Source organism: Condylura cristata, unplaced genomic scaffold, assembly GCF_000260355.1.
Source record: "Condylura cristata isolate star-nosed mole 26May11 unplaced genomic scaffold, ConCri1.0 scaffold00044, whole genome shotgun sequence".
Taxonomy (NCBI): Eukaryota; Metazoa; Chordata; class Mammalia; order Eulipotyphla; family Talpidae; genus Condylura; species Condylura cristata.
In genome coordinates, this window is record NW_004567145.1 from 2635362 (window position 1) to 2652001 (window position 16640).

General features: G+C 37.0%; 1 long non-coding RNA gene across 1 annotated transcript; it reads left to right on the forward strand.

Annotated features, from left to right (window-relative positions):
• The first annotated feature begins 9919 nt into the window (after nucleotides 1-9919).
• Nucleotides 9920-15184, forward strand: LOC105854502. The gene is made up of 4 exons (XR_001146167.1): nucleotides 9920-10018; nucleotides 11209-11309; nucleotides 12536-12638; nucleotides 15023-15184. It is a non-coding gene; the product is annotated as an uncharacterized LOC105854502 (long non-coding RNA).
• The last annotated feature ends 1456 nt before the right edge of the window (nucleotides 15185-16640 follow it).

The window sequence follows — 16640 nt, forward strand, 5'->3', positions numbered from 1 at the left end:
AAAAGGAAAATGGAGGTATCTCATTTCCAGACTTCAAGCTATTCTACAAAGCCATAATAATTGAAGCAGTGTAGTACTGGAACAAAAACAGAAACACAGACCAATGGGATGGAATAGAAAACCCAGAGATAGACCCTCATATCTATGGATAACTAATCTTTGACAAAAGAGCGAATACTATGTACTGACACAGGACAGTTTTTCAATAAATGGGAACCCTGCATGCATTTATTACATGCAAAATAATGAAATTGGAGTACTATCTCATACTATGCACAAAACAAATCAAAACTGAGAAAAGAATTCAACATGAGACCCAAAAACATAAAACATATAGAAGAAAATACTCAAAACATTACATGGCATATACTTCATTAACATCTTTTAAGACTATGCTCTAAAGGAAAGAAAATGAAAGAAAAGATTAACAATTGTGATTATACCAAACTAAAAGCTTCTGTACAGCAAACTTGCTAATCAAAACAGAGATATTTTACTGATTGGGAAAAATTTTTGTACTCCATGCATCTTTCAAGGGACTGATCGCAAAGATCTACAAAGGGCTCACACAAGTAAATAAACAAAATAAACAATCCAGGAATAAATTGGGCAGAAGAGCTAAAAGACACTTTTCCAAAGAGGAAATGCAAATGGCTAACAGGTATATGGAAATATGTCCAACATCTCATAATCAGAATATGCAACTGAAAACCAGAATGACATACCACCATACACTAGTGAGAATGGCACATTTAAAAAAAAAAAAAGGCGACAACAACAATTGTTGGTGAGGATGTAGTGAAAAAGGAACTCTCCCACACTGCTGGTTGGCAAACTGTCCAACCAACCATTATGGAAAGCTGTGTGGACATTTCTTAAACTACTATTCCACTCCTAGGAATATATTCAAAGAACACAAATATCAAATCAAAAAGATTCCTGCACCCGTATGTTTAGTGCAGCATTATTTACAATAGGAAGCTATTGAAACAACCCAAATGCCCAAAAAAATATTGACTGGATCAAGAAGATGTGGTAAATATATATATATATAGTGGAATACTATTCAGCAAGCAAAAAGGTAAACTCATGCTATTCACAGCAACATGGATGAGGCAGGAAAGGATTATGCTCAGTGAAATAAGTCAGAAGGAAAATGAAAAATATCAGATGGCTTCATTTTTGTTAGCTTTGTAAGAAGTTTTTAAAGTGGTCTACCATTTTTTGTTTCTACACATGATGCTGTGAATAGTTTGCTTCTAATCCCTTCTTAGCGGTATGTAGCAGTAGCTCATTTTAATACGTAGTTTCCTGGAATTATAATATTAAGCAATATGAAATTTACCATTTTAATTATATTTTTCATTATAATTTTCATATGCTTACTTGCCATCTGTGTATCTTTCTTGGTTAGGTAGTAGTAGTGGTTCAGATCATTTGCTTATTTTTTTGGCTTTTTTTTTTTTTACTGCTGAGTTTAAGGATTTTTTCAATATTATTTTGAGTACCTTTTATTTATCAATCATGTTCTTTGCAAATATTTTCTCTGGGTTGCTGTTTTTTTTATCTTCTTATGGAGTCTTTTGTAAAGTCAACACTTTTTAAAATAATATAATAGTTTATTTTTACATAATTTTGTGCTTTTTTCCATTTCAGCCAACATTTGAAGACATACTTAACAATTTTGTGTCAGTAATGGATCATGCTTATCTGAAAATTCATCATGTACCCCAAATTAAACTTTTCTTTATGTGATCTATTCATTTAATAATATTCACTGTATATTAATAATTTTGCACTTTACATTTATGTGTATGTTTCATTTGAGTTAATTTTGTGAAAATCTTTATCTAGAAATATTTTTACATATATATTCATATGGGTATTCAGCATCATATGTTGAAAAGACTATCCTTTCTCTATTGGGAATTGCCTTTGCCCCTTGACCAACATCAGTTGACTATGACAAACAGTTGACTATGAGGAACATAGACAATTGATATTTGATGTGTTCTCTATTTATGGGACCTCTATTCTGTTCAGTTTATCTATTTTGTCTATTCTTTAACCAATACCACATTGTTCTGATTACTGTTGCTTTATGGTAAGTTTTGAAGCCAAGGTTTATCTTTACTCCAACTTAATTCTTCAATACTGTGTGGACTTGTCATTTGTCTTTCTATAAACTTTTTTTTTTAAAGATTTATTAATTTATTCATACAGAACTGGCCAGAGATGTGGAGGGTGAGAGGCTTCACCAGAGACAGAGTGGGGAGCAGAACAGACAGATCAATGAAGTACACTGCTGAGGGGAGCAGTGGGCGTGTCAGAGAGGTCTGCCACACCATGTGGATCTCCTCTGGGGCAGGTGGGAATCGAACTCTTGCATAAGTGGCTTAAGCTTCTTAGTGCTGTGCTTCTTAGTGCTGTGCTTTAACCTGCTGCGCCACCAGGGAGGGAGGGAGGGCCCTCTATAAACTTTTGAATCAATTTGTTGATATCCAAGATAACTTGCTGAAGTTTTTTTTTGTTTGTTTGTTTGTTTGTTTGTTTTTTAAGATTTAGTCATTCATATGGAACTGGGGTATAGGCCAGAGATGTGGAGGGTGAGAGGATTCACCAGAGACAGAGAGAGTAGCAGAACAAGCAGAGCGAGGAAGTACACTGCTGAGGGGAGCAGCAGTCGGGTCAGGAGAGGTCTGCCTCACCATCTGGATCTCCTACGTGGCAGGCGGGATTTGACCTCATGCGGTAGTGGCTTTAGCTTCTTAGTGCTGTGCTTTAACCCACTGCACCACCAGGGAGGGCCCAATAACTTGCTGAAGTTTTGACAGAAATTGTGCTACATACTAAGTTGGGGAGAACTGACATCTTGACAATACTGAGCCTTCCTATCCATAAAGATGAATCTCCATTTATTTAGCTTTTGAATTTCTTACATATAAATGTTAAGATGAAAATTATATCTGAAACTCTTTGCTTCCCTCCCTTCCTCCTTCTCAATTCTTATTTTGTGCTAAAATGTATTTTTTTTTATGTTTCAAATTTCAACTTTTCATTTCTGATACCTAGGAAAGCCATTAACTTTTGTGTATTAACTTTGTAAATTGCAATATTGCTATAATGCTTACTAGTTCCAGTGATTTATTATTTTGTTCTTTGGAATTATCTACATAGACAATTTCATCATTTGTGAAGAAAGACAATTTTCTTTCTTCCCAATCCATATACTTTGCTTCCCCAACCCATTTCTTGTTTTTATGGCATTAGCTAGGTCTACTACTAGTATTTTGCAAAGTATTGTAGGGGTATTGCAATTTTAATTTTATTGGTATTAAAGATTTAAAGTATGCTTCATTAAAAGAATCATCTTTCATTTGGGGACTATTCCAAAGCACTAACAGAAACTACAGAGGTGGAGAGTTAAAGGAAGGGAGTTTGTTAATTTTCTCATCAAAGAAGGTGCCATTTTACTGTCTGAAAAATTAAAACATCTTTTAAATATATATCTTATAACAACTCTAACAGTCAGAAATTTCTCATTTTCATTTTGGATTTTTCTTGTTAAACTCAAGGTACATTTATTATTTTATAAACAGTTTTAGTATATTTTTAGTATATATTTGTAAATTAAAAAATATTTTTTATGCATACAGAACTGGGGTACAGGCAGAGGTGCAGGGGTGGTGAAAGGATTCACTAGTGAACAGAGTTGGGAGCAGAACAGGCTGACTGATGAAGTACACTGTTGAGGGAAGCAGCAGGCGGGTCAGGAGAGTTCTGCCATGCCATGGGGATCACGTCTGGGGTAGGGACCAAATTCATGCTAAAGTGGCTTTAGTTTCTTAGTGCTGTGCTTTAACCCACTGTGCCACCAGGGAGGATCATATATTTCTAAATTTTTAGCTATTTACTTGTGTAGCTTTCTATCTGTATACATGCTAAAGAGAACTGCATGAGGTTCATCCTTTAGTGAAACATTTTACTAGAGGGAGAATAATGGTTGATTTTTAACTTTCTCTTGTACTTTTTTTTTTTGTCAAAAGATCTGAATATTTTTTAATAATTTTGTAATAATTTTGCAAAATAATATTATTTGAAAGACATAGTCATAAAGCTTAAAAGATTTACTCAACAATCTAGAAAATTAAGATAATAGCTATATTCAAATGTGAATGGAATTTGATTTAAATACACACTCTAAGTTTATATTTTGACATTGTTTATATATGTTCTACCCTCCAAAACAGTACTACATATCTTAGAAAATTAGATATAGTGAAATTATATATATATATATATATTTTTTCTCTAAATACATAATTGATAAGGTCACAAGGAACATTTTTGTTGTTGTTGTTCTAATGACGTGACTATGGTTGGGTAGTTGGCTGGGGTAGGAGGGTACTAGTCATTAGAAAGATCAAACCATGATTATGTTACTGTGAATTGGGTTGCCTGACTCAACAGGGTGCTTAAAGGAACTTATAATAAGATTCAATTGCAGGTACACATAAAAAGGTTAATAATGGGTTTATTTACAAGATAAAGGGAAGTAAATAATTTAGGGAAAAAGCAAGAGAGATAAGTTGATTAATGCATACTATATGTTCTGCTGAACTGAAACCCCACTAGTATGCTGGAGCCAGCAGAAAGCCAAGACAAGCCACGAGTCAAGAGGCCAAGAGAGACCCAAAGGCCCACATGTCTGTTTTTATGTCAAACATGGCTGCTTAACTAACTAACCTCCAATCCCAGCAATCTTGCCTTTGGTGATGTTGGGATTTGTAGTTCTGGTGTCTGGATTGAAGGTGGAGTCCACAAAATATGTATCTGCAGAGTTCGTTCAGGACATCCTTTCGCCCTAACAATTTGAAAGTTAAAATTTTCAGCTCTACCTTCTAATTCTCCAGAGAAAAGAGGGGTATTTGAAATGGAGTACAACTTTTGATCATATAATATAAATATATAATGAATTATAATTATATTGTGCTTCACAATATTCAGCCATTCTTTGTTGTATGATGATTATTGTATAAAACTGATAGTGGTTTAGAGAATAAGCAAACTAAATCCCCATTAAGAGGAATTATTTAACCTAGATTTGGAGGAACTTGAGTAAAATGAAATAGAGATCTGGGAGAATAAGAAGAGCAGAATGTTACCAGAATGCTATAGCTATTAAAACAAAACTACAGAAACATAGGTGAAGCAAGGGGACAAGTAAGATAACACTGGCAGGGGCTCTCTCTGGTGGCACAATGGATTAAAGCACCACATTATGAAGTCCTCTGAAGCCACTGCAGCATGAATTTGATCCCCAGCCAGGGAGCTGACCCTTATGGCGTGGCAGACCTCTCCTGACCTGCCTGCTGCTACCCTCAGCATTTTACTTTGTCAACTTGCCTGTTCTGCTACCCACTCTATCTTTGGTGAATCCTCTCACTCACCATACCTCTGGCCTGTACCCAAGTTCAGTAAGCATAAATAAATAAATCTTTAGAAAAAAAAGATAACATTGGCATAGGTCAGAGACTGATGTCAACTTTGTAATAAGTGCTCTGTATTCATCATTTGCGTCTGTGTCCAAGGATAATCAACAGTGATTTGTTTTCACCACTTGTCTGTATTATAGAAAGTGCAGCTTCCCAGGGAATTATATTAATTCGAATGTACCTAACACCCAGATATGGTTAGTTGTACTAATCTTGCTTTATGAAACAACTTAAAAAATAACTTTAACATCTAAAATTTGGGGCTTTCCCTGGTAGGGCAACTGGTTAAGGCACAGCACTGCAAGCTAGCAGCAGTTGCTTCAGTGCAAGTTCTTCCCAACCCCAGAGGTGATCCACATGGCGCAGCAGACCTCTCCTGACTTGCCTGTTGCTCCTCTCAGCGGTGTACTTCATTGATCTGCCTGTTCTGCTCCCCACTCTGTCTCTGGTAAATCCTGCTGCCACCCCTTCACTTCTGGCCTGTACCCCAGTTCTGTGTGCATAAATAAATAAATCTTTAAAAAATTAAAATTAAAACTAGTAAGAAGATGAACTTTAGTACCTGTTTTCTATAACTGAAAGAATTTTTGTTTCTAGGAGTAAAGGTGAAAAGCAAATCTAGTGTTCAACATTGTTTTTTCAGCATTTATTCTAGAGGCATGGGCATGATGAGTAGTGAGAGCGGCATTGGTAAAGCTCCTTCCCTGGAACTATTTTCCACTGGCTGTGTAAATTATTATTCTTGCTTTCACTGGATGTTAGTGTTGATTAGGTTTTATTTATTTGATATCATTTGACAGATTACTTTAGGGGCCTGGGAATATTAAAAAATAGATCTATAAAAAATAGATCTATACAAATTATTGTTTTTTTAAAAAATTTTTTAAGACTTATTTATTCACTCATACAGAGCTGGGGTACAGGCCAGAGGTCCAGGGACAGTGAGAGACATCACCAGAGACAGAGTGGGGAGCAGAACAGGCAGATCGATGAAGTACACTGCTGAGGGAAGCAGCAGGCAGGTCAGGAGAGGTCTGCCTCGCCATATGGGTCACCTCCGGGCCAGGCAGGGATAGAATTCAGGCTGAGGTGGCTTTAGCTTCTTAGTGCAGTGCTTTAACCCGCTATGCCACCAGGGAGGGCCCAATTATTGTTTTTATTTTTTTTTTTTGCATCTTTGCTTTCTACCATTTCAGCTAAGGGAATGTTTCATAATAATATTCAACTTTCAGAGAGTGAGAGTGTAAAGAAAATGAGTCAATCAAACTATTTTTCACCTTCCGTGAAACAGACAGCACATATCTGCAAATGCTGTTTTCCTCCACCGGGATATTTAGCAACCAACAGATGGGCCTTGCACTTGCAACAGTGTTCAGGTGAATGGCTATGGGCACTTAACAGTGTAAAAGAGACTAGGCAGTGGAGTTGCTATTCTGCCTCTCAGTATTGGAGTCTCCCCACCGCTCTGCCTGACTGCCTGCTGCCTGTGTAGATGTTCCCCTGTCTCAGCATTAAATGACTGCAAAATGTCTTTTTGTCTATGAGAACTGACAATGAACATACCTGGGCTGGAATGGCTGTACAACAGAAGGAAATCTGTATTTTTAACATAGTTACTAGAGATACATGAATTTATGATTTTCTATCTTCTTGATGAATGACCTTTTATCATCATGTAATGCCCCTTTTCAATTCCAGTGATTTCCCATGTTAATATCTACATTTCTATATTATCTGATACCAACATAGTCTGGCATCAAATTCTAGCAATGACTTATTTGCATTTCCATCTATTTACTTGCAAACAATATGTCTTTATATTTGGAATGCATCCATACACTCAGCATATAGATGAATCTTGGATTTCAATTCTATCTTGATTTGTTTTGTTAATCCATTTGACATATCTGTCATATCTTTTTTTAAAATATTTTATTTATTTATACATACAAAAACTAAGTACAGGGTAAAGATGTGATATGGTGGGGAAGTAAGAGGATTCACCAGAGACAGAGGGGGGAACAGAACAGACAGATGGACTGAAATACACTGAGGAGGGGAACAATGGGTGGGATAGTAGTGAACTGCAACTCCATACGTCATATCTTTTTAGGAGAATTTTTCAGCATAAAAATATATTTAAATGTAATAAAATTACAGATGTTATTCAATTTAGTTCTATCATTTTATTATTTCTGTTTTATTTTCTTGACTGATTATTGTTTGTCTTTATTCTTTCCTGCCTTTTTCGGTTAATTGTATTTTTTTTGTGAATGACTTTCTAATACTTTCTAGCTGCATTGTTTTGCAATTAAAAATTATTTTCTTTTTGAGTCCTCCCTTAAAGCCCAGCACTTCAGGTGAGCCACAGCCTCAGTGAAATCCCTAGCCTGGAGGTGATCCATATGGCACAGCAGGCCTCTTCTGACCCACTGCTCCTCTCAGCAGTGTACTTCATCAATCTGCCTATTCTGTTTCCCACTCTGTCTCTGGTGAATCCTCTCACCACCCCTGCACCTCTGGCCTGCACCCCAGTTCTGTATACATAAATAAATAAATCTTTAAAATAATTATTTTCTTTTTTAGTGGTGGTATTATTAATATCTGGGAAATAAATATAACTCAGGCGTAGCTGAGAAAGCATTGAATTTAGAGAGGTCCAGAACCCTCACTGCTGTCAACATCTTACCTAACATCTCTTAGTATGCATTTTTTAAAAACAGAGTTCAAATCCCTAAGCCTCCAGTTCTTCTAAAGAGAGTTAGAAGTCAGGAAACTGAATTCCTTCCTTGCCATCCATTGTACTATAAGTGATTCACACGGATAGTAAATTAATGTACATACTTGTTTTAAGAGTCACTTTTAAATGATGAAAAGATTGCATTTGTTTAAATATGCTTCATCCCTATCATTTCAGTGCACATGCCATCTGCTTAGAGTACTGCAATCTAAGTGGTTCCTGTCCTTGTCCCAGGCTTTAGTTCTCAAAATACCCTCCTTGTTTGCTATGGAGTTTTTATATTAGCTTGTAATTATCAAGTTTTCTGTGTGTCCTTTTCCTAAACTGTAAATTTCCTTCACTAGGTGGTAATAAACTATAAAGGGTTCTGGCTTATTCATAGCAGGTAGCCAAGTGTTATATATTGAATTGCTCCATAGTGTTGTCTGAGAATGGTTCAGTTTAAAACATAAAACCTCAAGGTAGTAACCACCTAACGTCTGGTTCATGATAGTCTCAGCAAAGCATTCTGCTAACATACCTATCTATATTCTACCTCTACCTGTAACAGTGTGGTCCCCAGGAAAACAGGAGGTTCCAGGTTCCCTGCCCCACCCAGAAAGAGGGTGGAGCTGAGCAGGGAGAAAAAGAAGCTAGAGAGGACACTGAAGAGGAAGGAAGGTGGATGGAGAGCCAGAAGGTGACCTGAGGGAGGCACATGGAGCAGACAGACATGTGAAGAAACTTTCTCTCCTTTCCTGGACCTGGACTGGCTGAAACAAATGTGGGTGAGAGACCCGTGGTGAAATTTACTAGGACAGTTTTTATCCGTATTTTGATTTTGCTCTTCTCCTCCCAGACTTGTCTAGCCATTTCTGACCCTTTTCCATGGGTCTCTGTGGGAAGATGCTTTAGGCTTGTGGTGGGCTTGCAGGCCTTGCTTTGGGCCAATCCCTTTTGGGTGGACTTTTACCCAGGAAGATGTTTAACTTCAGGTGTTTGATTTAGAAATTAGTTATCTTTTTTTTTTTTTTTTGTATTGCACACTATTGTATTGAAGATTCTTTTCCATTAAAGGTCTTACATGTCTGATCTTGATGCAGGGATGGCAGAATCTATTTACAGCAAGCTGGTTTGGGGGGCCAGGGGCGCCCCTCTCCCTCCCCTGTATCATACCCACCCCCACAAACCAAACTCTGACACACCGGGAGACTGCCTAGTCCCTAACGCTGACCCCGACTGAGAGTAGGTTAGGTTCACAGTGACACCATTACACTGCACACTTTGACAAAATTAAATATGTGTAAAATTGTGGGTACTCGCGGGGTACATCTGCATAACCCACAGAGAACAGTCTTCAGTCTATCTTCTGCTGACGTAGGGAAAAAAGCGATGCGTGAGTTACAGAGCGGCGCTTCAGGGTGCCTGCTGTGTAGGCTCAAGGGGCATTTCGGGTTGGTGAGCGCAGGTCTGAGCAGCCAGATGCTTAGCAAACTCTGGGGACACTATGGACCGGGGTCTACGCTCAGAATTCCGGCCACTCCGGAAAGCGGCGGTACACTACGAACTGCGCCTGCGCATCGAGGTCTCTGCAGAAAGGGCTCTTAAGCCGAGGAGAGCAAATTGAGTCTGTGCCTGCGCACTAAGATCTCCGTAGAAAGGCCAATAAACCGAGGGAGCAAATTGAGCCTGCGCCTGCGCACTGAGATATGTTGAGTACGTCTGTCAGAGGCGGGTTTCCGGTTCCTGTGGGCTAGTCCCTCAGTTATTGCTACGTGTCTCTGGCCTCTGCTAGGGACTGCAGGTGAGGTGTCCCGTGTGAGGGGGACTAATGTGATTTGGGCAGTGGCGGGAAGGTGAGGGTTTTCCCCAGCGGTCCTGTGTAATTCCAAGGTGGCTGGCTGGTGAAGATGTCTCCGGGGCGGGGGCCGTGGTGACGCTGGAGGCTGTGGCGAGGAGGTGGCTACCGGGGCTGGGGAAGGGACTCCCGGGCCGGGGCTTCGAGACTCGCAACGGCTGGGAGGCTGGCGGTGAGGGTTGTGCCGGGTCTGCGCCGGGTCCCCCCACGCTTCTTCGTACATAGCGGCCTCCTGTGGGCGCGGAGACCGGAACGCGGCGCCGTGTTGCGTGTGGTCAGGGGTTCAATGCCCCTGCGGGCGTCCGATCCCCCTACCAAGACTCTTATTCAGGAGTGCTCAGACGACCCTAGGACATGTTCGGTGAAGACTTCCGGTCCTCGGGCGGAGTGTGCTATGGGCCTGGAAGAGCCCAGTCCTCCCGCAGAGTAGATGAGACGATTGGCTTCGAAGAGCTGCCTCCCTCTGGGGTGTAGATGGGAGAACCCGGCAACATTCCAAAATCTGTTCTCTACCCCCTATCCCAGACCCCAGAGTGTAGATTGGTGGAAAGATTCTCTATGCTGCGATCACAACGGGGTGTTGGCGCCCCTCCCCTGACTTCCAGTGGTGGGTTTGTGTGACATTCTTCCCCCACCCCCAACTCCTCCTCAAGAAGTTTATTGTGCATTTATGAGCTTGGCCTACTGTTCTAAGTTCTGGAAGTATAATAAAGTACAGGTAGTAAATATACTTCTTTTGCTCTAGTGCCTGTGGTTCTCAAAAGCTGTGTAAGGTGGGATGATATTTCTATTGAGTCAGATTCCTTTAAAGAACCTGTATGATAACATACACAAATTAGATCCTCAAAAGGCAGGTAAAATCTAAAGGTTTGCCCTTTTATGAATATTGCTTGTTTTGTCAGTGACAATGGTAAGATCTGTTCTTTCTTTTCCCCATGATTTCATGCTTTGCTTGGGGTTTAAGCTTGAGATCACATTTTTTTGGTTTTATTTTATGTAATACAATATATTGTCTCATGTTAAGCTATTTTCACGTCTGTCACATTTACATTTTGATGTAAATGAATAGTTTCTTGCTTTATGATAGATAACACCAGTGAGCATTGATTTTTTTTTTTCCTTTTTGTTTTTTAAAGAAGCATCATGGATCAGGTAATGCAATTTGTTGAGCCAAGTCGGCAGTTTGTGAAGGACTCGATTCGGCTAGTTAAAAGATGTACCAAACCTGACAGAAAAGGTAAATGTTTAAAAGCAAGACAAAAATTTAGATTTTGGGGTTTGATTAATGTCTTCCTGTTTGGTCATCGTTGCATTACTTTTGTCAGTGTTTTTGTGGATTTGTTTTTTATTGTGTAACTTCTGATAATATGTGCACTAATTTTTTTCTGATTTATGTATTTTCAAATGTAAGATTTTTAGTCTATTTTTTTTCATATTATGTTTACATATTTAATGGCTTTTGTTAGAGCTTTTAGTATTTTTCATATTCCTACTTTAGAAAATCTTTTGGAGTCCTCCCTGTTGTCAGTCCATCACAACAATTACCTTGAGCATGAAACCGACAGTACAGTTTTTGTCAACCTGGGATATTTAATTTGTTTTGTATCATGATTTATATGTTAAAAGATATAGTAGTATGTCAGATCTTACTAATTTTTGACTGCTGAGTTAGAAGCTGGGAATGTATTAGCAACTATGAAATAATACATTATTTTTTACACAAAGTATAATACATAAATAGATATTGTTGAGGAGAGTCCTTTCTCTTATGGTATGTTGGGCCTTTCAGGGAAGGTATTCATGAACAAATTATGACAATTGCAATTCTTACTTACTGCCAAGTTCTTACATTAGGTATTATGGAAGAAAAAACCGAAGGTTTAAGAGTATGTAATGGGAGCACTAAAGAAGTGAAGAGGGCAGGAATACTGTCCTTGAGTAAAAATGTTAAGTGGAAACATTGCCAAAGTCTGAAACTTTTATATAAAATTGTGCTTAGTCCAATTAGATTTTCAGGTCTCATTTTTTTATTATAATATTTAAGGTGATCACTGCTGCTGTTATAAAAAGTTATGTGGTTTTATAATCAAAATATTTATTGACATTACAAAACAAATTTAAGACAAATACTGTGCTCTTTTCATGTTTCATTTCTTTTTGTTACTGTCATTTGCTAAAAAGATAAACTATTGCTTATTGATGGATTTACTGACTTAGGCAAGCATCTTATATATTTCCTTAAATATCAATAAAATGTGGACATTTAACAATCTCTCAAACTTCATTATTAATAGTGCCATTTTGTTTTATTACATTATATATCTTTCTATAAAAATATCTATATATTCCAGTTTTTATATATATATATAAAACATTATTGTTATTATTATATCACTGCTTGTTTATCTCCCCATATTTGTGATTGTGAAAAAAATAATGTAAATTTTATGTTTTTAACTCTAGAATTCCAGAAGATTGCCATGGCAACAGCAATAGGATTTGCTATAATGGGATTCATTGGCTTTTTTGTGAAATTGATCCATATCCCTATTAATAACATCATTGTGTAAGTAAATTATGAGATAGGCAATTTCTAGGCTGAACTAAAAATTGAAGCCATTTGAATTGAAAACCTGCTATTTTGTTAAAAACTAGTAACATCTCTTGACTTTTATCCTAGTGGAATCAATTGATATTTATTGATGCAGTCTCTGATAATTCCAGGTGATTTTCTGTTTTGTACAATCTTGGCAGCTCTAATACACTCCCTACTTTTTTTTAATAAATAAAATTTTGAGGATAAGGAAGATAGTTAAAGGCATTCAGTATGTGACAAAGCAAGTATTTGATAGCAGAACCAGTAATTACAAGTTCTTTTTATGTAGTTTATTAACTTGCTGATATTTGAGGTACAGAGGAGTTGCGTCTCATCTGACAATCTGTGGTGAGTTTTGAAGGAACCATAGATCTCTTAAGTAACTTGGTATTTTATCACAGATAAATGCTGGAGGTTGTTTTAAATAAGCAAGTTATTGAAAGAGTGTTGTCAGATGGATTTCTTAAGAGGTAATCGTAATGATTGAGCATAAGTGCCACAACAGGAGATTTTAGAATCATAGAAAGTTCGAACTCGATGTGGTCATCGAGTTCGAATGACTGTTCAGAATGACTGTTACATTCTTTTGAGAAGTGCAAAGTATAGATTCTTGGAATTGTGGAGAGGAGACAGAGTAGAATTAAGAAACTCAGCTTCCATGTCTGCTACAGTTGCCTGGTTAGTAAACAGAAGAGGTGGGGGTCTCTATGGCTGCCTCTGTTCATAAGCAAAGTGTGTGTGTTTTTCTATCCATTGTGGAACATATTTAATTGATATAGTTTGTTTTTAGTGTAAGAGTGGGACATTATAATTTTAAATTCTTTTTTACTCAATCCCTAGTGGAGGACTTTTTGAATTTTTATCGTATGTAATTGTTATCTTTACTAGTTTTGCCTTGGAACATCCTTTATTCATTACCAAGGTGTCAAGTTGCACTTTCATTATACCTCCTTTGGATTGAATTGTTCTCAGTAGAAGTTATTGAAACAAGTATTCAGATATGTACTATCTACTTTCCAAAGAAAACCCAAAATGAGTCAACAAACTTGTCAATTAATTGTACAACAGTTCCAACCTTTTAGAAGTTACTCTGAAAACTTTAAATACATAATGCTTTTGACATATCTGTGAATGTTTTTTTTTATATTGAAATGAGGTCAAATGTTTTGTAAGAAAAATTAGCAAAATCTGTTCTTTCCTTGGAATGCCAGTAAAAATGAAAGAAGTCTTTTCTTTCTTAAAAACATAAATCATTGTTTAAATCATTTGAAATGATTGTGAGTTACATAATTGCTGGCTTCTCTTTTACTAGCTTGTATTATTGTATTTTTTTCCTATACTGAAACTTCTATACAGTCTCATCACTATAATAATTTCAAGGAGTTATTCTGTTGTGGGTATTTTAGTTACAGCAATACAGGTAAATAACAAACCTGAAATACATAGTATTGAAGTGTCTTCAGGAATGTTTATAAACTTAACCTTGTAAAGGAATGTTTTTCCTTAGCACCACAGTACTAACTGTATATCTGCATATACAATTTTAATGATTATGCATATAAAATTTCATTTTACTCTAGAAAAGTTGATTCCCCCCCCACAATAATTAAGCCACATCTTTTGAATTGTTAGGATTAGACACAGTGATTGAGAACTATTGTGTTAGCTTGCTTTCCTTGTTTTCAACTGCTTTTACATCAAATAAAATACCTTTTAGCTAGCCATCCTGTTAATTTGTATGATTTGTCTTCTTCAGAAACCATTTTGTTAAACTGCTAAACACATTTCCCAAATGAATATTCTTAGTTTAAAGATAAGCCTGATCTTCTACATCATCTATAAGTACCTTTTCTGTTCCAAAATCTTAGTTTATTTTAGTTTTTTAAAGATGTATTTATTTATGCATACAGAACTGTACAGGTACAGATCACAGGTGCAAGGATGGGTACAGGTCACAGGTGCAAGGATGGTGAGAGGCTTCACCAGAGACCGAGTGGGGAGCAGAACAGGCAGACTGATGAAGTACACTGCTGAGGGGAGCAGCGGGAGAAACAGGAGAGGTCTGCTGCACCATGTGGGTCAGCTCCCAGATCAGCTCCATTTCAGCTCACACTGAAATGACTGTAGCCAGCTTGCAGTGCTGCATCCTAACCAGTTGTGCCACCAAGGAGGGCCTCTGTTACAAAATTTTAAAGTTTAGTTTCTTGTTTCATGGTTTTTTTGTAGATAACTATTAAACATGGTTCTCAAATAACTGGTTTAGGATCCATGAAATTAAAAGTATACTGCATTTCAAGTAATTTATTTTAAATCTTTCATATACTCAAAATTGACCATTTTTCTCTGTTATACAGTGGTGGCTGAGTGTCGTTCCAGAAGAGTGTTTTTCATCTTGGGAATTGATGAACAATTGAGAATTTGAGAAGCTCATGGAGTAAAATTTTGTTTGCCTATATATTTTGTGTTTTTCATTTTATTTCTTCCAAGATGTTTTCTATTTCTAAATTAAAAGTATTTAAAAAACAAAAACCACACTTCTCTTTTTCATAAGTATCAGATAACCCTTCCAATCTTTTCTTTCATTCTCCATTCCCTTCCTTCCTTAGATTTTGGATTATAGGAGGAATTAATGGATAAAGTGACATACTGCACTGAATGTCCCTCTGTCACACAAACACTTTTCTTTTATGGAAGAAGAGACAGTAAGTAAAGAGTGAAAAAAAATATTTAAACTTTGAGAGTAGGGTAGGGGTTTTATCCATAATAAACACTCATGTAAGCAGGGTGTTTTAAGTTTATGTAGAAGTTTAGATCTACTTTAAATAGCGTTTTGAAAATCATCGTTAAAACATTGAAATAAGAAACCCTATTCACATAAACTGATTAATCACAGTAATTAACATTTGTAAGAATTTCACTTTTTGTCTAAAGAATTCACTTTACTAATTAAATGTAACATGAAAGATTTCTCTCCCCTAGAAAAAAGTTATATAAAAATAAGTTTATTCCCCATTTAAAAAAATGTTACTGTTTTCATTCAGTGTTTGTTATTAAATTCTTTTTTTTTTTAAAAATTGGTTAGCACATATTTGGTAATTGTCTCTGATTCTTAGTGAACATGGTAGGCATAGAGTCTTAATTGGAATGGTTGGGCAGAATTCCTTGGCAGTACATCCTTCTTTATACTGTCTCTTGGTTTGTTTTTGTTTTGGGAGGGGAGGGGATCTTATAGAAACTCTGGAAAAAAATAACAATCATAAACCCAGATTGGAAGACTAGAAAAATTGGACAGTTTCTTCAGCTCTGCCAGCATTACTCAAATGTAATAAAAAGCTCTACGTCTGTAAGGAGAATGTTAGCTTTGAAAAATTAAATTTGTAGAGACATGAAAGAAACTACTCTTTATATGTATTTTGGGAAGGTCAAAAGGGCAGAATCAAGTGAAATGTCAGGGCCATTGCCATAACAAACCGAACTGGAAACAAGTAAGGTGATTTTTTTTTCTCTCGGGAAGAGCAACAAATGGGACTATCATGTTAAATACCATGTGACCTTGGGTTCTTGGCCCTACTTAAACCAGCCTCATATGAATGAAGGTGTCATTGTGCCCAGTTTTCAGTGTTGAATTGCCTTAGGTCAGAAAGTATATGTGAATGAAGCAGGCACAGTACCTGGTGCACAAGTATTTTAATATTAAGTCTTTTTCTGATTGTTGCACTTCCTCAGAGGCAGGTTCATAAACACTGAATTTAGCTTGTCTTCCAGGTGGTTATCTGGAGTTGTGATTATCTCATATGATTTTTGTCTCATCCCTAGTTTGTAATGTTTAAGGAATTTTTCATGTTGTCTGTTTCCAAACCTAGGATGAAGGAACTCATATTTATTCATACAGAACTGGGGTACAGGCCAGAGATGTGGAGGGTGAGAGGATTCACCAGAGACAGAGCGGGGAGCAGAACAGGGAGATGGACA